This window comes from Bos indicus x Bos taurus, chromosome 20 (genome assembly GCF_003369695.1).
Source record: "Bos indicus x Bos taurus breed Angus x Brahman F1 hybrid chromosome 20, Bos_hybrid_MaternalHap_v2.0, whole genome shotgun sequence".
Classification (NCBI taxonomy): Eukaryota; Metazoa; Chordata; class Mammalia; order Artiodactyla; family Bovidae; genus Bos; species Bos indicus x Bos taurus.
This window is the reverse complement of record NC_040095.1, coordinates 47,455,786-47,471,063: the sequence shown is the minus strand read 5'-3', so window position 1 is coordinate 47,471,063 and position 15,278 is coordinate 47,455,786. Positions and strand designations below refer to the sequence as shown.

The 15,278-nt window shown below is 35.3% G+C and overlaps 1 long non-coding RNA gene across 1 annotated transcript in view; it reads left to right on the top strand.

The window, feature by feature from the left end:
- Positions 1 to 15,278, top strand: part of LOC113879175 — a 170,507-nt gene that overhangs the window by 14,304 nt on the left and 140,925 nt on the right. The window contains exon 2 of the long non-coding RNA XR_003507225.1: positions 10,649 to 10,746. This is a non-coding gene — a long non-coding RNA (uncharacterized LOC113879175). The remainder of the gene's footprint in view (positions 1 to 10,648; positions 10,747 to 15,278) is intronic.

The window sequence follows — 15,278 nt, the reverse complement described above, 5'->3', positions numbered from 1 at the left end:
AATCTAAACTAAATACCTGGATTTTCCAGATGGAGTGGTGGTAAAGAATCTTCCTGTCAATGCAGGAAATGCAAAAGACACAGGTTTGATCCCCAGGTTGGGAAGAAGCCTGGAGTAGGAAATGGCAACCCACCCAGGTGTTCTTGCCTGGAAAATTCCATGGACAGAGGGACCTGGCAGTCTACAGTCTATGGGGTCAAAAAAGTTGGACATGAATGAGCAATTGAGCACACACTGAAATGATGGCCATCATGTATTGAAGACTTGCATGTATTATTTTTAAAGATTCATGATGGAGGGATAAAGAGGCAGACACTAAATCTTAGAACTGCTCACTATCTACCTCTGGAAAGCCCCACCGCTGTGCCCTATCCAACTGCTCTCAACTATTCCACTCTCCCACCAGGTAGCATCATTCTTTCTTAGATTCATTTTTTATATAGTATCTCCCAGAACTAGCACAACTTATCATTAAGTGCCAGCATATAAATTATCTACCTATTCTAACCTGTATCAGAAGCCAGAAGAGGAAATAAATACAATTAAAAGAAGGCAGTTCAGTTTAGTTGCTCAGTCATGTCCGACTCTTTGTGATCCCATGGACTGCAGCATGCCAGGCTTCCCTGTCCATGCAATTCTCCAAGCAAGAATACTGGAATGGGTTGCCATTTCCTCCTCCAAGGGATTTTCCTGACGCAGGAATTGAACCAGGATCTCCTTCATTGCAGTCAGATTCTTACTGACTGAGCTACTATCTATTAGTTATTGTTAAAGAACAACAAATTAATGGCATAGTGCTTTGCTCTCTCTTACATTACTGGTTATAGTAAAATTTAATATCGTTCTTATTACTAACATAGTAACTATTAATTAAAATCACACATGCATTTATATCAGCTATCTATTACCATAATAATGTTGTATAACACACCATGCCAAATTCAATGACAAACACAGTAGTTTTGAACTCTCACAGAACTGTTGATCATTGATTTAGGCGGGTTAGTTCTTCTGGTTTTGTCTGGTCTCCATTGCATTGCTGCTATCTGGAATGTGTTGGCCGGGGTTACTTATCTGTTTCAGGTGTCTCCTATGTTACTACTATAGGCTAGTGTGGTGAAGGCAGAGGTACCATTGCAAGCAAGCCCAGTCTTGAAAGTGTCTTTCAGGCCTACGTTTACATCCTACTCTCCAACATTGCACTGGTCCACAAACCTGTTACATGTTTGAACTCAGAATCAAGGGGGAGGGAGATAATCACCATTCATTTATCAACATTAACTTGAAAGCCATCTGTCAAAAAGTATGTATGCCAGAGAATGTGAAGTATTCAAGTCTTTAAAGCAATTAATCTGGGCTTCCCTAGTAGCTCAGTAGGTAAAGAATCTGCCTGCAATGCAGAAGACGTGGATTCGATCCTTGGGTTGAGAAGATCCCCTAGAGAAAGGAATGGCAATCCACTCCAGTATTCTTGCCTCGAAAATCCCATGGGCAGACAAGCCTGGTGGGCTACAGTCCACAGGCTCACAAAGAGTTGGACATGACCGAGTGCCTAAAACACACAAAGAAATTAATCTACCACACTCCTTGATGCAGCCATTCATATACATGAATTTTTCCTACAGACGTACTTGGACCTGTGGGAGATGATCTAGGTATAATAATACTTAGCAAAATATTCTTTAAAGCAGAAAACTTAGATATGTACTTGTACATGTGGGACATAATCTAGGTATAACAATATTTAGTGAAATATTGTTAAAGTAGAAAACTAAGGTATGTCTGGGCTTCCCTGGTGGTTCAGTAGGTAAAGAATCTGCCTGCAATGCAGGAGACCCAGGTTCATTCCCTGGGTTGAGAGGATCCCCTGGGGAAGGGAATGGCAAACCTCTCTGATATTCTTGCCTGGAGAATTTTATGGACAGAGGAGTCTACAGTGATATGTATTGAAATGTAAGTACATTTGAATACATGTATCTATGTATGTATGTAAATACATACAGTATATCTGTAGTCCTTGGGGTTCCAAAGAGTCAGACATGACTGAGTGACTAACATATACAAGGTATGTCTAGCATGAAAAATATCATGCATCAGTAAGGGGCATGTTAAATAGCTACAAACATTCTAAAGGAATATCTGTAGCTACTGAAAATTATTTACATGAAAAAAAATGCTTTTAAGTAAAAAAGTAATATACAAAACAGAGTATTATATGATACTATATTTTAACTCAGTAAAATATGTTTAGAAATGTCTGAAAGAACAGTAATTCAGTGCTAACTATGTATGGATGGTGGACATTGTAGAGGAACAGGAGAGCTTAGCAACTGAAGTTTTTGTAACCTTACTATGCACAAGGTACCTTTTTGTCTTTTCAAAATTCTGTGCCATAGGCATATATTACCTATTTCATTTATTAGCCATTTGTTTACATAGTAAGTTAATGACTATTTTTGTATTTTACATTAATTAACAAAAGGGCAACTGTATAATAACTAATTCCAAGTAGGAATTAGTTATTATGTACACATGTGTACACATGTACTATATCACCAATATGTTTTCCAATCTTCAAGTTAGTTCAGTCTGAATTAAGATAAATTGTACTATATAGAATAGAAAGATTGCTCAAAATATGTAAATTTCATGTAATTTATATGAACTGCAACAATTTGGTATGTCTAACACTTTAGTTAATGAATATGTCTTGTGAACTTTCTCAATTGATTATTTAGATAATTCTTCCTACATTTAGTTTTGCTAATAAGATGACAACTCTCCTTAAAGAAAGAGACAGTATGTTTTCTTCTGTCCTTTGGGTTGTTGCTGAGAGTGAGAAGCAATAGTAGGTTACATATTTTTAGTCCTTCTTTGTATTCTATTCCACAAGTTGTTGATTTTGAATTATTCTGAATTTTTACAGTTTGATATTAGTAAATACATACAGTATTTCTTAAACTTTCCTCAACAAACACAACTTTTTTTCTAGTTAAAACAGAAGTGGTAAAGGGATAGATTATATAGTTCTTTATTTCCAATTTGTTTGATCACTTTACATAAACTATTTTATATTTTAATATACAAACAATGAAATTTAATATGTGAATCACATTAGAAAAATTTTTGGCTAGACTCTTGCTGTTTTAAGACAGATGGAAATATTTTAACAATATAAATTTAAATTGTAGTGTATGTGCCTTCGGGTATTCATATGCATACTTTCAGGGACATCTACTTATTTTTCATAAATATGTGAATATTTTGTTTCATCTTTGGGGACAAAATCATTGTATTACATTCAGATAATAAAATAATAATCCAAAGGGAACAAATATCTATTGAACTTGGTTCCGGAATTTGTAATGAATATAACTTGCTAACATAAATGACTTTTAGGATCTGACTTTTCAAAATGAATAACAGAAACTATTATAACTGGTATTAAAATTTAAGATGTTTTATATTTGCTTTAAAATGGAAAATAGAGAATAATAAATTTTGGAAAAAGATATATAAAGGACTGAAGTGAAAAAAAAAAATAAAAACCTTAAATAATTAAAAGCAAACATGGGATTGGAAAAGTTATATTAACTTCCAAACAAGGCATTGCATTTTTTTAATTATCATTTTTTTCCCTACAAGTTTAACTTCAAATTAATTTTAGTGAAAGCTGCAACTGAAATTGACCTTTTCAACATTACTTAATTTATATGGAAAGGGAGTTTACAAGCAGACAAAATCAAAGATTCCATTAGAAGCTAATGATAGACTACTTCATTGCATCTATATGTGTCCCTATAAATCAATTACATTATAGAATTTCTGAGTTCAACAAAAGTTGACCTTTAGTGACCTTTATCTAGTGTCATGTACACAATGTCCTTACATTCCTACCCAGATGATAATAGATATTATCAGATCTTAATGAAAATCAAATTTCTCTGTATTCAGTAATTAGCTAGTAAAACCAATTAGTTGAGGACCTACAAAACTAGTGTTAAAGGTGATTAAGCCAAGTTAATGATTACAAAAATAATTATACTTCCACAGTGAACTTCAGAATTATAATTGGACTGTCTATCCCAGTTAATTAGATAATTAGCACACCAAGACTTTTGGGAAACTTTGAGCAGTTGGAAAGTGCATTCTCTTGAAATTTCCCATTTAGATGTGCTCTTTAGGGTAATTTGATATCATAAATTTTCCAAAGTTAAGAGAAGACAATATAATTTTCATTTTTTACAATAATTAGCAGTTATCTAGTTAATGTTATTGCTATTAGTTTATTTCCCTTCCAAACCAGATTTGATCAAAAAAGCAATAAACTTCAACCAAAAGTCCAAACTAACTTTAGGTGAATTTATTGGTCAAGTACCCCTAGCAATAGAGTAAATTATAAAACATTACATTTTAGTCACATCCTTAAGTGATCCAAATGCAAAATAGAACATTTATACTCAGTAATTTAATTACAATATCTGTGAAAAATGATCTTTATTCTGATAATGTTGACTGTTAACAGCTTTTTATTTCACAAACACTTATTTTGGATTATCATAGTATATGAAAACAATTTTCATATTACCGCTTTAAAATGCTGAAAAATATACATCTTATAAACTCAGTATTTTTTCTATCAATTTAGGGCCAGAGTGTGAAGAAATAGCACACTAGAGGGGCTTGGTATGGTCAACTTGACTCATATTCTTGTGGTGAGTGACTTACACATGTACACACACCTATATACAAATAATGAAAAATAAAACCTCTACTCTAATAAGGCATATTTTTGAATTATGATCACTTATTCACAAATTATTTCACTCAATTAATGAGTCATCTTAAATAATAAAAATCAATCATGTATTTTATATTGATACTAATTTGCTATAATACTAACACTCTGCCCCAACACACACACAAACCTTAATAAATGAGTTAAAATAAAGCTCTCTGTGTAGAAGAGAATCAGAATTGTTGCAGTTAGAATCCCATAGAGTTTGATATTTAAAAATTATTCACAGTTCATATATTAAGAAGGGACTAATATTTTTGATAAATATCCATTTAAAGACGTTCATACTACCAGTGGGTAGTAATATATGACAGAAAATGTACTTAAAATTAAGCATTATAGTATCTAGTTATTGCTTCGCTTATAGCTCAACTGGTGAAGAATCCTCCTGCAATGCTGGAGACACCTGTTCTATTCCTGGGTTGGGAAGATCTCCTGGAAAAAGGATAGGCTACCCACTCCAGTATTCTTGGGCTTCCCTGGTGGCTCAGATAGTAAAGAATCTACCTGCAATGCAGGATATCTATCTGTGTTCTATCCCTGGGCTGGGAAGATCTTCTGGAGAAGGGAACAGCTACCCACTCCAATATTCCTGCCTGAAGAATTCCATGGACAGAGTAGCCTGACAGGCTATAGTCCATGGGGTTGCAAAGAATTGGACACAACTGGGAGACTTTCACTTCGCTTCCATCTATTTATTGAAAACTCTGATAGAGTTTGTATTAATTAGGTATTCAGATCTTCTTTGAGAAGGAAGAGCACATGAACTGCTGTTGATGAGTTTTTACCAACAGAAATCCAAATGTTGCTAAGCCATCGGGATTCTTAGAATAAAGAGGATTCAAGTCCACTTACAGCCAGAGGCACCATTTACATATGGTCATTCTGGGTTCTTTTAGGAAAATAGCCACTGCAAACATGAGGGGAATACAGGGTAAAGGTTAGGAATGAGGGTATCTATAGATGGGGAGGAGCTGGGAGAATGAGGCAGCTGGTAGATTAGAGCATTTGAGCACTGGGGCAGAAAGAGGAAATGAACTTGGGCAAAGTACACTAGGACTTTTAAAAGAAGTTTAGGGAGAAGTCTGGAAAGTCTCTCCAAAAAGAAAGGGAGTGCAAAGTTGTAAAAAGTGAGCCAGATGCCATTGTCCCTTAACACAGCAGTCTCCAGAAACAAATATTTTCTTCTTTTCTTCCATCTTCCAAATTTCCCTCTCACAGCAAATTCTAACCCTGAACCATAGAGGAAAATTCTAACACTGACCATATTAGAAAGTGATTTTTGGAAATATAGTTTCCTGTTTTCGAAAAATATGAGGTGATAGTTAATTATAGACAATCCAGTACGATGTTGTTCAGTCTGAAAGTGGTGAACAACTCTTTGCACCCTATGGACTATAGCACTCACAGTTGCACAACTGTGCACAACTATTGCATACTTGCACTAATTTCACATACTAGCAAAGTAATGCTCAAAATTCTCTAACTGAGGCCTCAAAACTACCTGAAAGGAGAATTTCCAGATATTCAAGCTGGATTTAGAAAAGGCAGAAGAACCAGAGATCAAATTGCCAACATCTGTTGGATCATAGGAAAAGCAAGAGAATTTCAGAAAAACATCTACTTCTGCTTTATTGACTATGTCGAAGCCTTTGCTTGTGTGGATCACAACAAACTGTGAACAATTCTTAAAAAGATGGGAATACCAGACCACCTTACTTGCCTCCTGGGAAACCTATATGCAGGTCAAGGAGCAACAGTTAGAACCAGACATGGAACAATAGACTGGTTCCAAATTGGGAAAGGAGTATGTCAAGACTGTATATTGTCACCCTGCTTATTTAACTTATATGCAGAGCACATCATGTGAAATGCCAGACTGGATGAAGCACAAGCTGGAATCAAGATAGCCAGGATAAATATCAATAACTTCACATACAAAGATAACACCTCCCTTATGGCAGAAAGTGAAGAGGAACTAGTCTCTTGGTGAATGTGAAAGAGGAGAGTGAAAAAGCTGGCTTAAAACTCAACATTCAAAAAACTAAGATCATGACATCTGGTCCCATCACTTCATGGCAAATAGATGGGGAAACAATGTAAACAGTTACAGTCTTTATTTTCTTGGGCTCTAAAATCAATGCAGATGATGACTGCAGCCATGAAATTAAAAGATGCTTGCTCCTTGGAAGAAAAGCTATGACCAACCTAGACAACATATTAAAAAGCAAAGACATTAGTTTGCCTACAAAGCTCCATAAAGTCAAAGCTGCGATTTTTCCAGTAGTCATGTATGGATGCGAGAGTTGGACTATAAAGAAAGTTGAGCACCGAAGAATTGATGCTTTTGAACTGTGGTGTTGGAGAAGACTCTTGAGAGTCCCCTGGACTGCAACATCAAACCAGTCAATGCTAAAGAAAATCAGTCCTGAATATTCACTGGAAGGACTGATGGTGAAGCTGAAGCTCCAGTGCTTTGGCCACCTGATGGGAAGAACTGACTCATTGGAAAAGACCCTGATGGTGGGCAAGATTGAAAGCAGCAGGAGAAGGGGATGGCATAGGATGAGATGGTCGGATGGCATCACTGACTCAATGGACGTGAGTTTGAGCAAGAAGCCTGGCGTGCTGGAGTCCACGGGGTAGCAAAGAGTTGGACATGACTGAGCAACTGAACTACAGATAATTACAGAACTGTTCATGGAATTCATTGATTACAAATTGGAACAAGCTAGTTGTTACTTTTAAATGTCACATGACAGTATACCTATGATATTGTTTTTAAAAATGCCTTTCTACTACCAGAACTTTTCACGTAAATATATGAAATTGGAGACTTTTAATGCAAACAAAATACAGTATTATTATTCAGAAAATATTTAAGGAATAATTATGAGCCAGGAAATGTTAATACATTACTTATGATAAACAAAACAGACAAAAATCCTTGCCTCAAGAAGCTTAATTTTTAGTGGGAATAAAATTTCAGCAAAGATCACTGAAACTTAAGGGAAGCAAAAAATCCCAATATTCTGTGGCATCTCTGTAAACTAACACTGTTGCTGGGTTCCTCTCACACATATTCGTTATGCTGAACACACAGCACACTGCTGCAATAAGGAGAATAGTATTGATTTTTAATTTCCTCTAGGAACTGTCCAAAACTGCTTTTTAAAATTGTATTTGATTATGAACATCCCAAACACAGAAAATAATAGCAAAATTCACTTGTTAAAAGAAATCTTAACATTTTTCAACACTTGTTTCAATGTTTTTTCAAGAAATTAAATATTAAGATATACTTAATCTTCCATTACTCTTTCTTGATACCATCATTTTACACCTTGATAGATCAAACACTCTGTGGTACCTGGGCAGTACCTCTTTCATGAGCTAATGTATATAATTATACACGCGCACACACACACACACACACACACACACACACACACACACACACATACATATGCATTCCCTGAGAAGGGAATGGCAACCCACTCCAGTATTCTTGCCTGGTGAATTCCATGAACCAAAGAGCCTGGCAGGCTACCGTCCATAGGGTTAAAGAGTCAGACACAATTGTGCGACTAACACTTTCACTTTCATATATATGTATGAAGACTCCCAAAGTTGTTCACCTAGCGTACACACATTCAAACACTCCTACTTGTATATAAGATATATCTATGCTGACATGTGTAACCATTGTTCATTTATTTAATTCACTTGTATGCATATAACAAAATATATACCTAATATCTTATTTTATGAGGATTTAGGTTATCTAGATTTTCTCTAGGACGCATATTCTTATACTGAACATCTTGAGTGAATGTGTTAAGTATTTCTACAGAGCATTCTTCCAGGAATAGAATCACTCTCTTTTATGGCATTTACATATTTAATTCAATATAATTTATCAAAATTTCCACCAATTTTTAACAACCTATATTTCAACCAAAAGTATAAATGTATTCATTTTCCCCATATTCTTACTAAGGTATAGTTAAACTCTTTAAACTCTCAAAAATATGCCACATCTATGAAAGTGACATATTTTAGTGTAAAATGCCATTGCCTTGATTACCAGTGAGATTGAGCATCTTTTAGTAATTTCATTGGACACTTTTTTCTTCAATTCTGAGTAGTCTGTCATATCCATCATCCAGTGCTCTATTACATTGCATTTCTGTTCTGATTGATTAATTAGAGTTTGTTATTTATTCCAGAAAAAGATAACCACTTTCACTTTACCACAGAGTAATCAGTCTTTAGGGACATCATATTGAATATATGGATAGAGACAAATTTCTTAACTATAACTTCTGAGAATTTTTGGTTTGCCTTCACTTTCTTAATCAATTGGATCAGTAGTTTCTCATCCTGCCGTATATGAGAATCATCTGGGAGGCTTTTAAAAATATGTCCTCTTCTGAGACTTTGGTTCAATTGATATGCAGTAGGGCAGGGGCATTAACACTGCCTAGATGTTTTCCCAGATGATTTCAATGTGAACTCTTAGTTGATCATCTCTATATTCACTGTAGACAGATCCTTCACTTATTATGCTGAAGAAAAATTAGTGCAGAAAAATCAACTGTGTACAATGATTTCAGCCCCAAGCTAAGTTATTAGCCAAGATACTCTAAGTCCCAATTTTCGCCTATTCCACCATCACCGTCTCCCAGAATCTATATCACCTGGCTTTTCAGGATCCTGGCTTCCTAGTCAGCTCTTGCCAATGACACTTTTTTTCTTCTTTTTTTAAATTTTATTTTATTTTTAAACTTTACAATATTGTTATTAGTTTTGCCAAATATCGAAATGAATCCGCCACAGGTATACCCACGTTCCCCATCCTGAACCCTCCTCCCTCCTCCCTCCCTTTTAATTCCTTTGAGAAACTATTCTTAATGAGAAACGAAGCTCATAAATTTGTTCAACTTTTCCTTTATACCCTTTCAGCGTATAGAGCTGTATGTTCCATATATACAGCACAATTTTGAATCCTGCATACTCTTTTGTATCAAGTGGGCTCTGACTCCATGTCACTCTCTTTACTAGACCCAGCCCTGAAATGACCACCTGCTCCATCTTTTACCCTGCTAATGATCAGAATCAGAACACATCAAAATTCGATACTTCCATTTTCATCACTGAAATTGACTAAATGGAAACATCTGGTATTGTTCCATCTCCTAAGATGATATAATGATTCTACAATATTAAAAAAAAAAAAAAAACTACCAATAATAAGCCCTTCTTGTGGTTGAACGAGTATAGTATCAAGCAAATAAGGACTATTTTACATGACATCTCAGTCTCTAGTTCAAACTCAGTTCTGCCTGATATTTTCAAATTCATGTGGTTGTGGATATTATAATTACATGGAAATATCAGAACAAAAATTTAATAATAATTGTAATGAAAGAATCATGGCCAGTGTAATAACTCCGACTTTCTTTGTTTATTACTAACACAAACAAGATACATTTGTCATCTTTTCAGAAGACACACATTGGCTCTATGTGTCACTCTGCTCCCAAATTTCTTTTCTAGCTACCTCTTCTAGCCCTGCTTCAGTTCCATCATGCTGCTTGTCTAATATACTTCCTGCATTATTTTCCATATCTTTAGTCTTGCTTATTGTTATGTACTGCTTGTTGATGCCCCTCAAAGACTCTTATGTTGAAATCCTAACCCCAGTCTAGTCTCTGGAGGTGGGAACTTTGGAAAGTAATTAGGTAATGAGAATGGAACCCTCATGAATGAGATGAATGAGATAAATGGGCTTAGTATCCTTATTAAAGGGACCCCAGAGTGCTCTTTCTTCATCTTCCCACCCTGTAGGTACATGGAGGAGTCAGGGATCTGCAACCAGAAAGAAGACCCTCACCAGGACCTGGCCATGCTGGGTCCCTGATTTCATCCTTCCAGTCTTCAGAACTGTGAGTAATATATTTTCTTATTTAACTTTAAAGTTCAGTCCATACCAAATACACAAATTTCCTCTTGAACACTTGACAAATGTAATGAATGAAATGATGTTAATTATCTGCACTTCTGTATCACTTTGTTCTACTGTAACTTTGCTTATATAGAATGCTGTACACTGTAGCTAGTGCTGAGAGGTCATTACCTCCATATGATTCTAGTGTGAATAACACCAGGAACTGTAATTCATCACTGGACCCCCGGAGCATAATATGTAATTCACCAGTGATAAAAAATTGTGCAGTAAATATGTGCTTAATCAAATAGGATTGAATATAATTCCACCAAACAAATAGGCCAAAAGAATAGATATTGGATGAGGCAATATACTAATTTAACACTTATTTGTGGATGCTAGTTTCAAATTTTATTTGAGTAAATTATTCAATATTATCAGTAATTATATTTACTAGAAATTCTGTTCCCTGGTGGTTCAGATGGTAAACAATCTGCCTGCAATGCAGAAGACCTGGGTTCAATACCCAGGCCGGGAAGATTCCCTGGAGAAGGGAATGGCTATCCACTCCAATATTCTTGTCTGGAGAATTTATATGGACAGAGGATCCTGGAGGGCTATAGTCCAAAGGGTTGCAGAGAGTCAGACATAACTGAGCAATTAGCACAGTGTATAAAAAAAATGTTATATGAATTTATATAATAAAAGCAATTGTTTTATACAGATTGATTCATGATAATTACACAAAATAAATATATTTTGAAATATGAAGTTATATATTAAACTGTTTCCATGTACAATTTATCTTGAGGGCTCTTTCTGTGCTGCATTATAATGAAGTGTATTTGGAAAATTAATTAAATTAAATTGGTTATAATTAAAATTGTTATAAGTGGCTATAAAAATATAAAAATGAAACCAAATCACTAAAAATGGCATAATATTAATTCAGAGTAATGAATAAGTTACACTTGTTTAAAAATGCAGTGACTGCTTTATTATTTAGCTTATTATTTAGTGCAATCCACCATGAACAAATACATTTTCTCTTTAGATAAAAAGCACAGACTTATGAATTAATCAAAGAAGAAGTATTTATTTGGGACCTTCATTGAATCAAGCAGACATTCTTGAAGTTAATAAAAAGCTTTAAAATTCTGCATGATTTCTCCCCTTAAGCAGTTCACCAATCATTTAGAGAATGTGATAATGTAAATCCTGCATCCTTTCTGGCAGTCTGAGATTAGTCTTTTGACCATTCTTAGTGCTAGTGGTAAAGAATGCAGGACACACAAGAGATGCAGGTTGGATCCTTGGGTTGGGAAGATCCCCTGGAGAAGGGCATGGCAACCCACCACAGTATTTTTGCCTGGAGAACCCCATGGACAGAGGAACCTGGAAGGCTATGGTTCATAGCATCACAAAGAATCAGATATGACTAAAGGGACTTAGCACATCCTCCTCATTTCTGCCTTTTCCCCCACAGTATAAGCCTATACATCATTTGGCTGGTAGCCTTGATACCAAAATCATTTCCCACAAACCACCAGCCTTGGCATCATGTGAGGGGTTTATAGGAAATAGAAAATATTAGAGCTGCTCCAGACCCCCAGAACCAGTATGTCCACTTAAGCAGGCTTCCCGGGTGACTGCAAGCTGCTTAAAATGTGAGAATCACTGGTTCCACATATGTGTATTTCCTGCCTTGTATTTAATTTCTAACCCAGATATGTAGCCCAGATATCCAACTCTCCTACTCATGAAGACTTTCACTGACTAAAAGCACTGTTTCTCTATAAGACTTTTTTTCTTCTTCTGTTGATTACAGACTAAATGCCTTTCTCCATCTCTTTCTCTCTATGTCATAATGTCAGTTGTCCTCTGAGAACAATACTTCCTTTTTGCTTCTCCAGTTAGCTGCTGTGTTTTTTCTTCCTCCCACTAACATGGACCTTGTGCTCAGTAATGGAGAGCACAACTTAGTGTCTTCTACTTTGTTGCCATCTCCAAACTACTGCCATTCTGTTCTCTCATCAACATATTTGAGCTTTTTGGGAGCACACAACATAAAACAAAATCAGACCAATGGGTATTTTATCCTACATTGGAAGATTAGCTCATACATTCAATTGCCTGAAAAGTCAATTGGCTACTATAGTGGAGATATCAGAATAGCTTAAAGGCATCTGTCAAGTTTTATTCTACTTAAAGCTTTTTACAGCTTCAATTTTCAATGTTTGCTCCTTCTAAGGTCCCATGATAATGGCATCCATTCTAAACCTTGATCTGGTGGCTGATTCTGGAGCAATAGCAGTAGTCCTAGCAACTATCCTTCCAAGAAGACAAATCCTGGCATAACCAACCTTTTAAGTCAGCCTAGATGGACAGAGAGGCCTGGCGTGCTGCAATTCATAGGGTCGCAAAAAGTCAGACACGACTGAGCGACTGAACTGAACTGAACTGAAAGGACTCACAATAGCTTACTAAACAGTAATTGGGAACACAGGCTTCTTACCGGATAGCTGTTCTTTTTATTTTGGGTAATAGTAACACCCTGAACAACTCTCAAATGTCATTAAGTCCACTCATCTTGAGCACAGGGAAAAATCACCCAAGCAAGGTGTATCAACATACCTCTCTTCTGTAGACTGGGCTGCATCTTACTGGGGATTTGTCCCTCCACTAAGAACTATTGTATTCTTTTATAATCATGTATTATAGAAAGCAGAATACTGTATGATTAAGAATACTGAAGAAGATTGTGTAGAAGTGAGTTGAGGACTGTGGGTACAGGTTTAAAAATGTCTTCAATCTTCTAGTTTAAGTGATACTTAATCACATAAATAAAATTGCAGCATTCATTGTTAATATAGGCCCTAACATTCCCTCCTTGTCTTGAAGATTATAATATTCATCACAGATACAAATTATTTTAATTTTTGCACTTTTAGAAATGTCTAAATTAATAATGAATAATCCATCAATGAATAATGTACAATCTTTTCAACAATCTTTAGGTAATATTAAAGAGTTTTTAACACGTTTCTAAAAATTGAAGTATAGAGTATTAGTTTATCTACAATATTATTTTACAGATGTACAGTTCAGTGATTCACAATTTAAAAAAATTACACTCCATTTATAGTCATCAAATATTGGCTATATCCCCTGTGTTATAAAGTATATCCTTAAATTTATCTTATATATAATAGTATGTGCTTCTTAATCTCCTATCTCCACATTGCCCCTCCCCACTTCACTCTCCACAATGGTAACCACTTTTCTGTTTTCTGGGAGTCTGCTTCTTTTCTGTTATACTCACTAGTCTGTTGTATTTTTAGATTTCACATGTAAGTGATCTCATACAGTATTTGTCTTTATGACGTACTTCACTTAACATAGTATCCCCAAGTGCATCCATGTTGTTAAAAATGGCTACATTTCATCCTTTATTATGGCTGAATAGTATTTTAGTGTGTGTGTGTGTGTGTGTGTCTTCTTTATCCATTCTTCTGCTGATGGACACTTAGGTTGCTTCTATGTCTTGGCAATTGTAAATAATGCGGCTATCACCATTGGGATACATGTACCTTTTCGAATTAGTGGTTTGCTTTTTCAGATATGTACCAAGGAGTGAAACTGCTGAGTCATCGGTAGTTCTATTGTTAGTTTCTTGAGAAAACTCCACAATGTTTTCCACTGTGCCTATGCCAAGTTACATTCTCACCAACAGTATGCAAGAGTTCCCTTTTCTATACATCCTCACCAACATTTATTACTTGTGTTCTTTTCAATAATAGCTGTTCTGATGGATGTGAAGTGACATCTCATGTTCTTTTCATTGTCAGTTCCCTGATTATTAGTAGTGCTGAGCATCTTTTCATGTGAATGTTGGTCATCGGCATTTCCTCTTTGGAAGAATATATGTTCAGGTCGTCCACTCATTTTTACTTTTTTTTTTTTAAGCTGTGCTGAGTTGTGTGAATTGTTTGTACATTTTTGATGTTAACCCTTTATCAGTAATATAAATGTCATATAAATTGTCAAATGTTTTGCCACACTTAGCAGGTTTTTTTGTTTTGCTGTTGGTTTTGTTTACTGTTTAAAAGCTCTTAATTAGGTCCCATTTGTTTATTATGGACAAAAATTAGATAACACTGAAATTTAATAGTTACTAGCAATCTCCCTTCAAAAATGCTGGAAGAGACCAGCCTAGTTCATATCCTTACTCTATGCAATCAACTGACAAAAAATTTTAACAAAAGTGGCCCCAAGTGAAGCCCTGTATGAGACATATATTTCCCAGTTTACCATTGTGTGCTATTCAGCTTGTCTTATTATGGTTAATTTTAGTGTTATATATCATCCATTTCATAAAGGGCTGTCCTAGTTGCTGCTAGTTTATGGAATCTTATGTTTATGTATCTAAGTAACAGATACATAAAATTGATCAACATCACCATTATTTCCACCTCTAATTTTAGAAAATATTGTTTTTAACTCTCTTATGGTTCTTCCAGAGACTTGACA